Genomic DNA, 17,760 nt, shown 5'->3' on the forward strand with positions numbered 1-17,760 from the left:
TACAATGGCTTTCCCCCCCATACCGTCCCTCCCACCCACAACCCTCCCCTTTCCCACTCCCTCTCCCCTTCCATTCACATCAAGATTCATTTTTGATTATCTTAATATACAGAAGATCAGCTTAGTATACCTTAAGTAAGGATTTCAACAGTTTGTTCCCACACAGAAACATAAAGTGAAAAATAATAGATGATTTTTTTTTTAAATGATGATGAAATCAGATCAGACCTATTGTCATGTTTAATCCCAGTGAGAGTCAAGTTGGGAATTGATAATTTCTTTTTTTTTTTTTTTACAGAAGATCAGTTTAGTGTACATTAAGTAAAGATTTCAATCGTTTGCACCCCCATAGAAACACAAAGTGAAATATACTGTTTGAGTAGTCGTTATAGCATTAAGCCTCAGTGTACAGCACATTAAGGACAGAGATCCTACATGAGGAGTAAGTGCACAGTGACTCCTGTTGTTGACTTTACAAATTGACACTCCTGTTTATGGCATCAGTAATCTCCCTATGCACCAGTCATGAGTTTCCAAGGTTATGGACGCCCCTTGAGTTCTCCGACTCTTATCTTGTTTAGACAAGGTCATAGTCAAAGTGGAGGTTCTCTCCTCCCTTCAGAGAAAGGCACCTCCCTCTTTGAAGACCTGTTCTTTCCACTGGGATCTCACTCACAGAGATCTTTTTGCCAGAGTGTCTTGGCTTTCCATGCCTGAAATACTCTCATGGGCTTTTCAGCCAGATGGGAGTGCCTTTAGGGCTGATTCTGAGGCCAGAGTGCTATTTAGGACATCGCCATTCTATGAGTCTGCTGAGTATCTCACTTCCCATGTTAGATCACTCTCCCCTTTATTTATTCTATCGGTTAGTGTTAGCAGATACTAGACTTGTTTATGTGCTCCCTTTGACTCTTAGTCCTTTCATTATGATCAATTGTGAACTGAAATTGATCACTTGGAATAGTGAGATGGCATTGGCACATGCCACCTTGATGGGATTGAATTGGAATCCCCTGGTATGTTTCCAACTCTACCAATTGGGGCAAGTCAGCCCGAGCATGCCCCAAATTATACATCTCTTCCCTCTCTTATTCCCACTTTTATGTTTAACAGGGATCACATTTCAGTTAATTTTCAACACTTAAGAATAACTGTGTGATAATTACAGAATTAAACCAGTCATATTAAGTAGAACAGACAAAAAAAAATACTATGAGGGATAATGTATTAAGTTGTCCATTAGCAGTCAGGGCTATGCTGATCAAGTCACCATTTCTCATAGTGTCCATTTCACTTCAGGAGGTTTCCTTTTTGGTGTTCAGTCAGTTGTCACTGATCAGGGAGAACATATGGTATTTGTCCCTTTGGGACTGGCTTACTTCACTCAGCATGATGTGTTCCAGATTCCTCCATTTTGTTGCAAATGACTGGATTTCGTTGTTTCTTACTGCGGTATAGTATTCTAAAGAATACATATCCCATAATTTCTTTATCCAGTCTACCATTGATGGGCATTTAGGTTGGTTCCAGGTCTTGGCTATTGTGAATTGTGCTGCAATAAACATTAGGGTGCAGACCGCTTTTTTGTTTATCAATTTAAACTCCTTTGGGTAAATTCCAAGGAGTGGGATGGCTGGGTCGAACGGTTTCTGAGGAATCTCCAGACTGATTTCCATAGTGGCTTGACCAGTTTGCATTCCCACCAACAGTGGGTTAGTGTCCCTTTTTCCCCACATCCTCGCCAGCATCTGTTGTTGGTAGATTTCTGTATGTGAGCCATTCTAACCGGGGTGAGGTGAAACCTCATTGTGCTTTTGATTTGCATTTCCCTGATTGCTAGTGACCTTGAACATTTTTTCATGTGCCTGTTGGCCATTTGGATTTCCTCTTTTGAAAAATGTCTATTGAGGTTCTTGGCCCATCTCTTAAGTGGGTTGTTGGTTTTGTTTTTGTGGAGTTTCTTGATCTCTTTGTAGATTCTGGTTATTAACCCTTTATCTGTTGCATAGTTTGCAAATATTTTTTCCCATTCTGTCGGTTGTCTCTTCACTCTCCTGACTGTTTCTTTTGCAGTACAGAAACTTCTCAATTTGATGCAATCCCAATAGTTGATTTTGGCTTTGACTGTCTGTGCCTCCCGGGTCTTTTCCAGAAATTCTTTGCCTGTGCCAATATCTTGAAGGGTTTCTCCAATGTTCTCTAATAACTTAATGGTGTCAGGACGTAGATTTAGGTCTTTAATCCACGTTGAGTGGATTTTTGTGTAAGGTGTAAGGTAGGGGTCTTGCTTCATGCTTCTGCACGTGGAAATCCAGTTTTCCCAGCACCATTTATTGAATAGACTGTCCTTGCTCCAGGAATTAGTTTTAGATCCTTGATCAAATATAAGTTGGCTGTAGGTGTTTGGATTGATTTCTGGTGTTTCAATTCTGTTCCATTGGTCTATCCATCTGTTTCTGTACCAGTACCATGCTGTTTTGATTACAACTGCCCTGTAGTATGTCCTGAAGTCTGGTATTGTGATGCCTCCGGCTTTGTTTTTGTTGTACAAGATTGCTTTAGCTATTCGAGGTCTCTTGTGCCTCCATATGAATTTCAGCATCATTTTTTCTAGATCTGCGAAGAATGTCTTTGGTATCTTGATTGGGATTGCATTGAATGTATAAATTGCTTTTGGGAGAATGGACATTTTGATGATGTTGATTCTTCCAATCCATGAGCATGGAAGATTTTTCCATTTTTTGGTATCCTCTTCTATTTCTTTCTTTAAGGTTTTGTAATTTTCATCGTAGAGATCTTTAACGTCCTTGGTTAAGTTTATTCCAAGGTATTTGATTGTTTTTGTAGCTATTGTGAATGGGATTGATCTTAGCAGTCCTTTCTCAGTCATGGCATTACTTGTGTATACAAAGGCTGTTGATTTTTGTGCATTGATTTTATATCCTGCCACTTTGCCAAACTCCTCTATGAGTTCCAATAGTCTCTTAGTAGAGTTCTTTGGATCCTTTAAGTACAGAATCATGTCGTCTGCAAAGAGGGATAGTTTGACTTCTTCCTTCTTGATTTGTATTCCTTTGATTTCTTTTTCTTGTCTGATGGCTCTGGCTAAAACTTCCAGAACTATGTTAAATAGCAGTGGTGAGAGTGGGCATCCCTGCCTGGTGCCAGATTTCAGTGGAAATGCTTCCAACTTTTCCCCATTCAATAGGATGCTGGCTGTGGGTTTTTTATAAATTGCTTTGATTATATTGAGGAATGTTCCTTCTATACCCAATTTGCTTAGAGTTTTCATCATGAAAGGGTGTTGAATTTTATCAAATGCTTTCTCTGCATCAATTGAGATAACCATATGGTTTTTCTTCTGCAGTCTGTTAATGTGGTGAATCACATTGATTGATTTGCGAATGTTGAACCATCCCTGCATACCAGGGATGAATCCCACTTGGTCTGGGTGGATGATTTTCCTGATGTGTTGTTGTATTCTATTGGCCAGAATTTTATTGAGGATTTTTGCATCTATGTTCATCAGGGATATTGGTCTGTAATTCTCTTTCAGTGCTGCATCTTTCTCTGCCTTAGGGATTAAGGTGATGCTGGCTTCATAGAAAGAATTTGGGAGGATTCCCTCTTCTTCGATTGTTCTGAATAGTTTGAGAAGAAATGGGATTAGTTCTTCTTTAAATGTCTGGTAGAATTCAGCAGTGAATCCATCTGGTCCTGGGCTTTTCTTTGTTGGGAGGGCCTTTATTACTGTTTCAATTTCTGTTTCAGTTATGGGTCTATTTAGGTTTTCGATGTCTTCATGGTTCAATTTTGGTAGATTGCATGTGTCCAGGAATCTATCCATTTCTGATAGGTTTTCCTGTTTGCTGGCATACAGGTCCTTGTAGTAATTTCTGATGATTCTTTTTTATTTCTGTGGTGTCTGTTGTTACGTTTCCTTTTTCATCTCTGATTTTATTGATTTGGGTCTTTTCTCTTCTTTTTTTTAGTTAGTTGGGCCAATGGGGTGTCAATTTTGTTTATTTTTTCAAAAAACCAGCTTCTCGCTTGGCTGATTTTTTGTAATGTTTTTTTGGATTCAATCCTGTTAATTTCTTCTCTGGTTTTAATTATTTCTCTTCTCCTTCTAGATTTGGGTTTGGTTTGCTGCAGTTTTTCTAGGTCCTTGAGGTGCGCTGAAAGCTCATTTATTTGGTACCTTTCCAATTTCTTGATGTAGGCACCTATTGCTATAAATTTGCCTCTCAATACTGCTTTTGCTGTATCCCATAAGTTTTGATATGTTGTGTTGTTGTCTTCATTTACTTCCAGAAAGTTTTTGATTTCTCTTTTGATTTCTTGAATGACCCAGTGTTCATTCAGGAGCATGTTGTTCAGTCTCCATGTGTTTGCATACTTTCTGGGGTTTCCTGAGTTGCTAATTTCCAGCTTCATCCCACTGTGGTCTGAGAAGCTGCATGGTATGATTCTAATTCTTTTAAATTTGCTGAGACTTGCTTTATGGCCTAGTATGTGATCAATCTTAGAGAAGGTTCCATGCGCTGCTGAGAAGAATGTGAAGTCTGTAGATGTAGGGTTGAAAGTTCTGTAGATATCTGTTAGATCCATTTGGACAATAGTGTCAATTAAATCTGCTGTTTCCTTGTTGATCTTCTGTCCAGATGATCTGTCTATTTCTGAGAGTGGAGTATTGAAGTCCCCCAGTACTATTGTATTGGAATCTAAATCTCCCTTTAAGTCCCTTAACATATCTTTTAAATAGACCGGTGCCCTGTAATTAGGTGCATATACATTTATAATAGTTACATCTTCCTGTTGAATTGAACCCTTAATCATTATATAGTGTCCCTCTTTGTCTCTCTTAACAGTTTTTGTATTAAAGTTTATTTTGTCTGATATTAATATGGCTACACCTGCTTTTTTTTTGGTTTCTGTTGGCATGGAATATCTTTTTCCAACCTTTCACTTTCAGTCTGCATGCCTCTTTGTTAGAGAGATGTGTTTCTTGTAGGCAACAAATAGTTGGGTTGTGTTCTGTGAGCCAGTCAGCCAAACGGTGTCTTTTAACTGAAGAATTCAGACCGTTAATGTTCAATGTGACAATTGATACGTAGTGACTTTGCCCTGCCATTTTCCCGGAAATATTTTCTAGTATATGCTTTGAGCTTCCCATGCTCTTTTACTGGTAGGTGTTCTTCCTTTCCCTTCTTTCATATTGATGGCCGTGTTTCTGTGTTTCTGAGTGTAGCACATCTTTAAGTATCTTTTGCAGGGCCGGACGAGTGGCCACAAAGTCTTTCAATTTCTGTTTGCTATGAAAGGTCTTTATTTCACCTTCATTCACAAATGAGAGCTTGGCAGGATATAATATTCTGGGCTGGCAATTTTTCTCTCTTAGCACCTATGCTATGTCTCGCCATTCCCTCCTAGCTTGTAGGGTTTCTGATGAGAAGTCAGCTGTGAGTCTGATTGGAGATCCTCTGAGAGTAATCTGACGTTTCTCTCTTGCACATTTTAGGATCTTTTCTTTATGTTTCACTGTGGTAAGTTTAATTACCACGTGTCGTGGTGAGGATCTCTTTTGGTCATGTTTATTGGGGGTTCTATGAGCTTCCTATACTAGGATATCTCTGTCCTTCTCCAAACCTGGAAAGTTCTCTGCTAGTATCTCACTAAAAAGGCCTTCCAATCCTTTCTCTCTCTCCATGCCTTCAGGAACTCCTAGAACTCGAATGTTGTTTTTTTTAATAGTATCCTGTAGATTCCCAACAATATTTTTTAGGTTTCTAATTTCCTCTTCTTTTCTTTGGTTTGACTGTATGTTTTCCTGTGCTCTATCTTCTAAGTCCGATATTCTCTCTTCTGCTTCACCCATTCTGTTTTTAAGGCTTTCTAATGTGTTTGTCATTTGATCTATTGAGCTCTTCATTTCATTTTGATTTCTCTTGACTATTACACTTTCCTGTTCTACTAGTTTCTGAGTTTCATTTTGACTCTTCCTTAAAATTTCATTTTCACGAGAGAGATTTTCAATCTTGTCCATTAAGGATTTCTGTAGTTCAAGGATTTGCTTTTGAAAACTTCTAAATGTTCTTATCATAAATTTTTTGAAATCCGTATCTTGCATTTCTTCTATCTCATCATCTTCATACTCTTGGCTTGGGGTGTTTTGCTTATTTGGAGGCATCATAGTGTCATCGTTGATCTTGCTCCCTCTATTTCTGTGTTTGTTACTCGGCATAGTTAATTCTTCTTGTGTCACTGTGCGTTTTTTTTCTTTTTTTTTTTTTTTTATACTGTGTCCGTGTTAAGTGGACTGCCTGCTGTTGGAGGAGCCTTGGAGGCTTGAGATGGGTGCGGCCTGAGAGCTCTGCCTGGTTCTTCCTGGTTAAGGGTGTGCAAAGGTGACACCCTCAGGTTATGCGTGGTAAATCTCTCTCTTTTTATTTATTTATTTATTTTATTTATTCAGGGGGTAAGTAACACCGCAGGGCAGGGCTGTGCAGAATTGATGGTATTTAGCTTCCAGTCTTTGGCTCCTCTGGACTCCCACTGGGTTGGCTAGGCTACTGAATTGTAGTGACTCAGTTCCTTAACTCTCCCCCATTGATATGTAAATCCAAAGAGGAGGCCTGCTCTTTGTCTCTTGGGAATTCTTCAAGCCTTGCAGCCTTGTAACCTTTGCAAGGTTAGGGGGAAGAGAAACCCCAAAGCTTTTTTTTTTCCTTCTTTCCGGTAGTGAGTTTGCTGCACTTTCCGGCCCCCCTCTAGATTCTGACCCCCGTTTCCCCACCAATGTCTCGGGTTATTGAGCTCACCTCCCCTTCCAGCGCCGATGTGTGGACTCGGAGCCCTGAGCGTCCCAAGTCTCCCCGCTGTTGTCTGTGTGGCATGCACTCCCCTTGGAGCACTGTCGCGCAGACCCTGGGGCTTCTGCGTCTGGGTCCCGCGACTTGGCTTCCGCGCGGTGGGCGACCTTGTTCTCCCAGTAGGTCCTCCGATTCACGCCTGCTCCATCCAGAAGGGTTTCCCCTGTATCTTTGTGGGGAATCAAGGCAGGACTGCCTGTTGCTCAGCCACCTACACCCACACCTGAGCAGTTTCTGGACCACTTCCCGCTTGCGAGGTCTCAGGCTTCCTCTTCTCCCATTAGGAAAGTATTAAGGATTCTTTACTTCCATGTAGACTCTGCCCTCTAATGGTGAACAGGGTCCTCTAAACCCACTTGTTGCACAAATGAAAACCCAAGCATTGTCTTCTCCCACAGATGGAGTCTGCTATTGGTTTTGATTTACATTTCCCTAATGGCTAGTGATATTGGGCATGTTCATCTATGTCTTGACAATTGAGATTTCTTCTTCTGAGAAACATCTATTCTGATCATTGCCCATTTCTTACGTGTACATTTTGCTTCTTGTTTGGAGTTTTTCCAGTTCTATATATGTATGTTCTGGCTATCAATCTTTTGTCATAGTCAGAGTTTTCAATGTTTCCTGCCATTCCGTCCATTGTATCTTCACTCTGTTGATTACTTTGTTGTGAAGATGTATCTTAATTTGATATGCTCAAATTTGTATATTTTATTTTTGTTACTTGTGCTTTTGGAATCTTATGCAAACTGTTGTCTCTGCTAATGTTTTACAGTTTCTCATATGTTTACTTAGGTTTTGGGTTTTTTTTTAACATACATAATTTTATTACAAAATTTTTTTTTAAAAAAACAACACAGAATGCAACATCCTAACAAAAAATCCAAATTTACAAATGATACTAATTCCTACAACTTTGCTGCGCTACCATACACAAGTCAAGAAATTAAAGAAACCATTAAATATTTAGGAACATTCAACATCAGAAGCTTTAAAATCTAACTGTATGTAGTAGCCCCTCAAAAAGCTACAACCTGCATTTTTTAAAAAAAGTATTTTCTCTACAAAGAATCTTATCAGCTATACAAAAATCTGTACAGTTTTTTTATACTGAAGCTAATATTGAGCTGCACTTGAGTTCACATTCTTAGCAAAACAACTGCCTGAGCACACACGCACACTCCACACTCATCATTACAGGATAGCCATTTATTCTTCATCTTCATCCTCTTCCTCATCATCTTCATCTTCTTCTTCTTCCTCTTCTTCCTCCACATCTTCAGGTTCATTCTTCTTGTTTGAGCCTGTGGGCCTACCAGGGCCCTTCTTTCCCGCTTCACTTTTGCCCTTGGCACGGTATGCAGCAATATCCTTTTCATATTTCTCCTTTAGCTTAGCTGCTTTCTGTTCATATGGTTGTTTATCTTTGGCTGAGTGTTCAGACCGCATCTCACCCAATTTTTTTGCAGTGTCCCCAATGGACAGGCCAGGGTGTTCACTTTTGATCTTTGGGCGATGTTCAGAGCAAAAGAGAAAGAAGGCAGATGGTGGTCTTTTAGGAGCATTGGGATCCTTTTTCTTTCCCTTCTTATCACCCTTGGGAGGAACGTAATTTTTCATCTCCCTGTCATAACGAGCTTTTTCACTTTTTGCCATATCTTCAAACTTGGACTTTTCCTTTGCAGACATGGTCTTCCATCTCTCCGAGCATTTCTTAGAGAATTCTGCGAAATTGACCGAAGAGTCAGGGTGTTTCTTCTTGTGCTCTTCCCGGCACGTCTGCACAAAGAAGGCATAGGAGGACATTTTGCCCCTTGGCTTGTTGGGGTCTCCTTTACCCATGACGACGGAACGGCGGCCACCTGGTGTGAGTTGTTCCTCAGACTCCCGCAGAGCGGCCAGATCCGACGGCATTGCTTCCTTCCCTCAGCTCCGGCATGAACTCAGGATGTGAGGGCGATCTGGCTGCGACATCTGTCACCCCATTGATCGCCAGGGTTGATTCGGCTGATCTGGCTGGCTAGGCGGGTGTCCCCTTCCTCCCTCACCACTCCATGTGCGTCCCTCCTGAAGCTGCGTGCTGGGTCGAAGAGGACGACCTTCCCCGCTAGAGGAGGACCGGTCTTCAGTCAAGGGTATACGAGTAGCTGCGCTCCCCTGCTAGAACCTCAAAACAAGCTCTCAAGGTTTTGGTTTTATATTTAGACTTTTAATTAACCTTGAGTTGCTTTTACATAGTGTATGAGGTGTTGGGGTATCTTTTCAGGATTCTACATATGGATAATCACTTTCCTTTAAACCATTTGCTAAGGGGATTCTTCTTTCTCCTGTTTGTTTTCTTTCCTTTATTAAATAGGGGTTGGCTGTAGAAAAGTCAGTTTATTTCAGCTGCCTATTTTTTCCATTGAACTATGTGTCTGTTTTTCCAACAGTGCTAACACTGCTTCTATTTTTTTTTAAGATTTCTTTATTTGAAAGGCCAGATGCTTCTTCCAAGTCTCTCATGTGGGTGCCAGCACCCAAGAACATGGTCCATCTTCCACCAATTTCCCAGGTGCATTAGTAGGGAGCTGGATTGGAAGTGGAGAACCTGGTCTTCGAGCAACAACATATGGGATACATGCACAGCAGGACAAGGCATTAACCTACTACACCACAGCATCAAACCCTTCCTTATTTACTTCTGCTGTGATCTTTCATTATTCACTTTTCTACTGCCCCACAACTTGACTCATTCCTGTTTTTTTTTTTTTTCTGGGTCCTGGAGGATGGTAGTAGGTTGATTCTGGGATATCTTTTTTATGTTAGTAGGTACTTGGTAATCTAAAATCATAGTTTTTACTTTCTATATTTCTCTGTTAATCACGAGGACCTTCTAGATGACAGCAGAAAATGCTAGCAGAAATGAGGATATATTAATTTGCTAAGAAAATACCACAGAGAATATGATTTAAATCATGGAATTTTACTTCTCAGAGTTGTAGAGGTAGAAAATATCAGATCAAGGTGCTAATAGGCTCGATTTTTCCAGAAGCCCTTCTCTGATGTGACAGACACATCTATCATTTGATCTGCTTAAAAGCACTTTCTTCAGGTAGAGTTGTGTTGGTGGTGAGCACTTCAGTGTTTGAGTTTTAGGGAGGCACATTTCAGTCCACAACAGCAAAGGGGCCCTGTGGTCTACTTCAATGACAGCCATCTCTGTGGAGGATAGAAAGTTTGAAATCAGCATTAGGATTTCTCACATTATTACTGTCAGTGCTATCTCCATCTAATGTGCATTCATGTACACACAAACAAAACTACCTGTACACATAAACACATTCAACAGTGGAAATGCCTGATGGTTGTGTACAGATAACATCAATATAATAATCCATAAGATGTCCTATTAGCAGACATTAAAAGAGAATTAGAAAGAATGACAACAAAATCTGCAGTTACCTATATTTATGTCTATATGTATGATATTCAGTATTTATAGTTGCTAAAAGATGAATACTGATGTGTGGGAATAAAAGCTAAACCTTACCTTGCAATATTGCAGCCTAGTCTACATGAAAGATGTCTTCCTAAAACCTTTCCCTGGGCCCACTCTGTGGCATAGTAGATTAAGCATCCACCTGCAGCACCAACATCCCACATGGGCACCAGTTTGAGTCCCTGCTCCTGCACTTCCAATCCAGCTCTTTGCTAATGGCCTAGGAATGCAGTGGAATATGCCCTGAGTGCTTGGGCCCCTGCACCCATGTGAGAGACCTGGAGGAAGCTGCTGACTCCTGGCTTCTGGCACCTGGCTTCAGATCGGCCCAGCTCCAGCCATTCTGGCCATTTAGGGGTGAACCAGTGGATAGCAGACCTCTCTTTCTCTTCCTCTCTATATCTGTCACTCTGCCTCACAATAAATAAATACATTTTTTAAAAACTTTTCCCTTTTTAAATTTCTTAATTGTTTTAAAGATTTATTTATTTATTTATTTACAAGTCGAGTTACAGACAGAGAGGAGAACCAGAGAGAAAGAGGGAGGTCTTCCATCTGATGTTCACTCCCTAATTGATTGCAACTGCCATAGCTGTGCTGATCCGATGCCAGGAGCCAGGAGCTAGTTCCAGGTCTCCCAGATGGGTACAGGGGCCCAAGGACTTGGGCCATCTTCTACTACTTTCCCAGTCCATAGCAGAGAGCAGGATCAGAAGTGGAGCAGCTGAGTATTGAACCGGCCCCCATATGGGATGCTGGAGCTTCAGGCGAGGGTGTTAACCTGCTCCACCACAGCACCAGTCCAACATTTTAAATTTCTGATACTCTAAAGTAGCAAAGGACTGCATTACATCTAGGAAAGATGTATTTAAAAATTATAAATCTAGTGCATTTTAGCAGAAGTCCTAACAAATACTTCTGATTTTCTCAACATTATGTATAAATAAATGATAGAATGAGTCATTGTCAGATTAATAGAAGGAGTTTGAGAGGATTGTCTCTCTTTCAATTGTGTTGAATAGTTTGAGAAGCATTAGTTCTTTAAAAGTCCTGTAGAATTCAATAGTGAGGCTGTCTGATCCTGGACTTTTCCTTGTTGGGAGGGTCTTTATTACTCATCCAATCTCTGTCTTGGTTTTTGATTTGTTTAGCTTTTCTATGTGTCTTCATGACTCAATTTTGGTATATTGTGTATGTCCAGGAATCTGTTGATTTTTCCTCTAGGTTTTCCAATTTGTTAACCATCACAACAGATGCCCGCATCATATATTGCAGTGCTAATCTGAGTTTTGGGTACTCCACTTCCAAATCAGTTTCATGTTAATATCCCTGGGAAGCAATGGATAATAGCTCAAATTCTTTCCTTCTTGTCATCTAATTTGGAGAACTGTAACCTCAATGGGGACTTGAAACCTGGTCTTGCACAGTGGTAGCCATATAGAAAGTGAACCAGCAGATGGGAGATCTCTCTGCTTCTCTTTCCTTCTCTCTTTGTCTCTGTGTCTCTCTGCCATTTTTTATCATATTAAAATATTTAATTACTTATTTGAAAGAGTTACAGAGAGAGGGAGAGACAGAAATCTTCCACCACCTAATTCATTTTTGAGATGACTTTAATAGCCAGAGTGTGGCCAGGTTGAAGCCAGGAGCTTTTCCTCCGATGTGCGTGGCAGCATCCCAGCCACTTGGGCCAACTTTCCCTGCTTTTTCAGTCCATTGGTAAGGAGCTGGATCAGAAATGGAATAGCTGGTACTTGAACTGGTGCACGTAGAGGATGCCAATGTAACAGATAGCAACTTTGTCCACTGCACCACAACCACCAGCTCCTCTTTCTGCCTTTCCAATAAATAAATCTTTTGAAAAAGAATTTAAGGTAGTAAAAGTAATCATGACTGAGCAATGACAAATTTATTGAAGTGATCGACTTTCTTAAAGGTCTATTTATGAATTTGAAAGGCAGCACTAGAAAGAGAGAGTGGGAGAGATGGATCTTCCTCCTGGTTTGTTCGCTCCTCAAATGGCTGCAGTGACTGTGGCTAGGCCAGACTGATATCAGGAGCCAGGGGCTTCTTCCAGGTCTCTCACATGGGTGCAGGAGCCCCAATATTTGAGTCACCCTGTGCTGCTTTTCCAGACACATTAGCAGGGAACTGGATCCGTTTGGAGCATTAATGTCTATGATACTCTCCTTGCAGTTGAAGGATTTAGAATCCATTTCAATTATGGGTGGGCCAAGTACAACAGCTCCCAATTGTCCAAGGTTTGGATTAGATGGGTTCTGAGAAATTTTGTTAAAATAGTTATTAATCATAACTCTCAGTTTAAGCTTTTCTTACCAAATTTTCATGTTTGCTGATGTTTATATCTATGGGAAAATTGGGTCTCTGGATTGCAACCAATGAAAGCATCCAGACTAACAGTAATAAGGTCAACAGTCAGCAGAATGATGTCCAGCTGAACTGAAATAGCTTTTCTTATTTGGTAGAGGGGTTACCTCCTGCATTATACTGACATACTGACATAGACAGTAGATATTGGAGCCTGTCTCTTCTGCCAAATGGAGAATGCCGCATTTTGATCCATCATATATATATTTATATATTATAATATATATTATATATTTCTATACATAATATAGAATTACATATAATTATCATAAATATATAATATATAATTATATATAAATATTATATATGAATTTATTTATATATAAATATATAATTATTTCTGATCCAGCTCCATACCAATGGATTGAAAAACCAGTGAAAGATGGTCCAAGTGCCTGGGTTGCTGCCACACACATTGGAGGAGGAGCTCCTGGCTTCAACCTGGCCACATTCTGGCTATTGAAGTCATCTCAATAATATATATATATGATATATATAATAGTTATAATAAATTATATAATATTATCTGTTTATAATTATTATATATTATATAATATATGATAAAGCATAATATATTTTATATATGAATATATTTATATACATAAATATATATAAATAAATGTAAATATATATATATATAGAATTTATTTACGTATTTGACAGGTGTACTTACAGACAGTGAGAGGAAGAGACAGAGAGAAAGGTCTTCCATATGCTCATTTACTCCCCTAATGACTGCAATGTCTGCAGCTGGGCCAATCTGAGCTAGGAGCTTCCAGGTCTCCCACATTTTGGCAGGGACCAAAGCACTTGGAACAGCTTCTACTGCTTTCCCAGGCTATTGCAGAGAGCTGGATGGGAAAAGGAGAAATGGGGACTAGAACTGGTGCTCATATGGGGTGCCAGCACTGCAGGTAAAGGATTACACCACTGCACCACAGTGCTGGCCCCAGTCTATCCTTTATTAAGGAGATCTCAGTAATCATGTTCAGGTATTGCTGTCCTATATTCATGGCCAAAGTCCTAGCAGGCAACATGGTTTGGAGAATCGTAAGCACAAGGTGTGTAGGAGACTTCATTTCTCATACAGCACAGTTAATAACAAGGTTCCAAGAGGGGAAATTACTTGCATCATAGTCTTTGAGAACTAATGGACATCACAGGTGATCTAAAGAATTTAGAAGGTTTGTGAGCCCCTAGAGTGAAAAAGTCACTGGGAGCACAAGGACAGTGCCTAGAGTTTATTTTGATGGATTTTAGCCCCTTTCATTGGAGGGAGGCCCGAAGAAGCTGGACTGATTAGTAAACCTCAGAAGTGTCTTTTCAATGTGAAGGCAAACTGAGACTGAGGGGTTTTTGGAAAAACGTTGAACAAAAGACATTTCCCACACGTGGTTAAGACACATCATTTATCTACTGATTTTCATCAGATCTGTTAACATTAGGTATAAGGTACAGTGGACATGGTGGATGGCATATAGCAATATGATTTTAGTAATATATCATGAGGTGCTTTTTTTAAATGGATTTAGCAGGTAAAATTGGGCTACCTAATGGGATGTAGCTGGAATAATCACCTTTTTGTTAAATAAATCTGAGGTAATAAATGTTAGTGTATGAAGACATTGAGTTTTCTTTTATTGGGCCTTCTTGGTTATTTTAATCTGGGATCTGCAAATTCTCATTTTCTTTATTTTATTCCTCATCATGTCGGACCAACTCTGCTGCTTTGGGGATTTTTTTAGTACATCTGATATTTGGAAATTTAGACAATAGTATAGTTAAAATGAGATGTACCAAGTAAAGTATTTATTTTTATTCTGATACATATTTTGGAATTCTTCTAAAATTCCTATTGAGTATCCTTGTTAAATTTAGTTGCATCCCAGGTTAAGACTTAGTGGAGGCAGGCTCCATGGCTCAATAAGCTAATCCTCCACCTGCGGTGCAGGCACACCAAGTTCTAGTCCTGCTGGGAGAGCCAGATTCTGTCCCAGTTGCTCCACTTCCAGTCCAGCTCTCTGCTATGGCCCAGGAGTGCAATGGAGGATGGCCAAAGTGCTTGGGCCCCGTACCTGCATGGGAGACCAGGAGGAAGCACTTGGCTCCTGGCTTTGGATCAGCGCCATGTGCCAGCTGCAGCACACTGGCCGCAGCGGTCACTAGGGGGTAAACCAACAGAAAAAGGAAGACCTTTCTCTCTGTCTCTCTCACTGTCCACTCTGCCTGTCAAAATAAAAAATAATTTTTATAAAAAGACTTATTGGAGCCACTTTAGTGATTACACCCATGAAACTTTGTTAATAAATGCAAATAGAACCTGGGAAAATTGATGTATATCTTATGCTGTAGAGACTTAAGATTGAACATCTTTTTTATCTTTTTTAATTATATAATTTAAAAACAAATTTTAGATTTTTTTTTTTTACTTTACTAAGTCACAGCTCTGGCCCCATTAATATGACTTAACAATGTTTTTTCCTCTCAGACTTATCTCTATTGTTTCAGTTAACTGCATGCCTTTTCTTTACATTCAGATTCCCTCAGCTGTCAAAGCTTATTCATCTTAATTCTGTTGTTCCTATTTCCCTCCCTTTTATTCTGTCCCTAGGCTAATTGAGATCATGATTCTCCATTCCTTCTGTGTGGTGTCACAGTAGGCTTGAAGTGTTCTTTTTCTCTTCTGATTTCTAAAGAAAGAAATTATGTATTCCCCCAGTTTAGATATTTTAATAATGCACTCTAAAACAAAGGTTAAATGTTCTTAATTTGACAAGAATTTTCGGGGCCAGTGGTGTGGCATAGTGGGTAGAGCCACCACTTGCAGTGCTGGCAGCTCATATGGATCCAGATCTCTGCTATAGCCTGGGAAAGCAGTAGAAGATGGCCCAAGTCCTGGGCCCCTGCACCCATGTGGGAGACCTGGAAGAAGCTCCTTGCTCCTGGCTTTGGATTGGCACAACTCTGGCCATTGCAGCCAACTGGGGAGAGAACCAGTGGATGGAAGACCCCTCTCTCTTCTCTGCCTCTCTCTGTGCAACTCTGACTTTCAAATAAATAAATAAATCTTTTAAAAAAAGATTTTTTTCTAATTTTAGATTTGTTCTACTTCATTGCCACTTCAGGGTGTGTGTAAGGAGTGCATATCCAGTTTTTCTATTTTGGAATTTGGGGATTTTGTATTAGCTCTGCTGTGTATTCATTTTTCTTGAGCATTGGTGATATCTTCTCCTTAGTTGTATTAAGAGAGAGAGCAATAGCCCTCATGTCTTTTTAGGTAAGTAAGACATATTAAAAACAGAGCATTCAGTATACATTCATAGTAGTTTGACTTGTTCAATTGATTTACGTGACCTCCCTTGGACATTCTTGGTCTCTGCTGTACAACTTTCTCTACTCATTAATTCTTTGATATTCTCAAATCCAGAAAATGAATGACTCAACAGCTGTGTTCCTGCATTTGCTGGGATTCAGGGTAAGAAGCAAAGTGGAGGTGTTCAGGAATCTAAAGTTACATGCTACATAGCAAAGCACATCATTTCCTATACAAAGTGACTGGGAAATCCAGAATCTTTTGCACACATATTGGATCCTGAACTATTACTGACCTATTCAGTAAGATTTTAATGTATTTATTTTCTGTGTGTGTGTTTGTATTTCTAAATAAACTCTGCTGGGCTACTTAACATTAACATGTATTGCAGAATTCTTTCATCAGTTTTTACTTTTAAAAAGTTTCTCTTTCAGTTTTATGGGAGAGGGTAGAAGTTTCCTGCTATGTAACTGAAAATTCATTCATTCATTAAAGTTAAAAATATTTGTTGCAAATTGGTAGAATACTATTAATTCTCATGTGATTTACATGAAACTAAATACATTCTCTATTTTGTTTTGCTTAAAATTTCCGCATGTGTGGACTTCTTTTTTCCTTCTTGCCCCAAATCCCTTTGTGTATTGGGATGGCAAATGGGTTTTACACTGGAGAAAACATGTTATTTTGGCAAAGAAGTACTTAGCCTTCCTGCTTCAAGTATTCAAATATTGCATTGGAAATCAGTATATTTGTTTACTGTACAAATGTCCTTCATACAATTTTGTAATCTTCTGGGATGGGAGAGGAAGCAGGAAATAGGAGGATTATGGGTGGGAGGGATGTTTTGGGGGAGGGGAAGCCACTGTAATCCAAAAGCTGTACTTTGGAAATTTATATTTATTTAAAAAATTAAACAATTTTGTAATCTTCATCTTCCTTTTTATTTCATCCTTTTTTTAAAAAAATTCATTTATTTTACTTGAAAATCAGAGTTACACAGAGAAGGAGAGAGAGAGAGAGAGAGCAGTCTTCCAACCGCTGGTTCACTCCCCATTTGGCCACAATGGCTGGAGCTCTGCCAATCCAAAGCCAGGAGCCAGCAGCTTCTTTTGGGTCTCCTATGCAGGTGCAGGAGCCCAAGGGCCTGGGCCATCCTCTACTGCTGGATAGTAAGTCTTACTTGCCTAAAAAGATGGATAGTAATTTGAGTAGCCAGGACTTGAACTGGCACCCAATTGGAATGTCAGCACTGCAAGCCACAGCTCTACTTGCTACTCCACAGCATCAGCCCCCTAAATTCTTATGAGTATTGCTACACGATTGGAATTTATAATTGATAATGCTGAACAATTGAAACTGTCTTATTTACAATTGTAGGACTGGATATGGCAGTTCTACTTGAAGTAAAGTATGTAGCCTGCTTATTGTATGATTTTCGGAAAAGCATGTATTTATATATAACAGCAGATCTGTTAATCATTTAAAAGTGAATTGTCATGATTACCCAGATGTAAAGAATGCAATATGTGCTAATGAGTTAGCAGTCACAAACATTTAGAATTAGAGGGATTTTAGAACTTTTTCAATACTGCAGTTTTTATGAAAAACTAATAATTTTTTTTTTATTTGACAGGTAGAGTTATATACAGTGAGAAATCAGAAAGGCCTTCCTTCCATTGGTTCAGTCCCCAGATGGCTGCCACAGT

General features: G+C 39.6%; 1 long non-coding RNA gene across 1 annotated transcript in view; it reads left to right on the forward strand.

Annotated features, from left to right (window-relative positions):
• Positions 1–17,760, forward strand: part of LOC149120935 (uncharacterized) — a 32,653-nt gene that overhangs the window by 10,479 nt on the left and 4,414 nt on the right. The gene's annotated exons all lie outside the window — the stretch shown is intronic.

This window comes from Oryctolagus cuniculus, chromosome 18, assembly GCF_051225735.1.
Source record: "Oryctolagus cuniculus isolate XC-2025 breed Fujian yellow rabbit chromosome 18, ASM5122573v1, whole genome shotgun sequence".
Lineage (NCBI taxonomy): Eukaryota > Metazoa > Chordata > Mammalia > Lagomorpha > Leporidae > Oryctolagus > Oryctolagus cuniculus.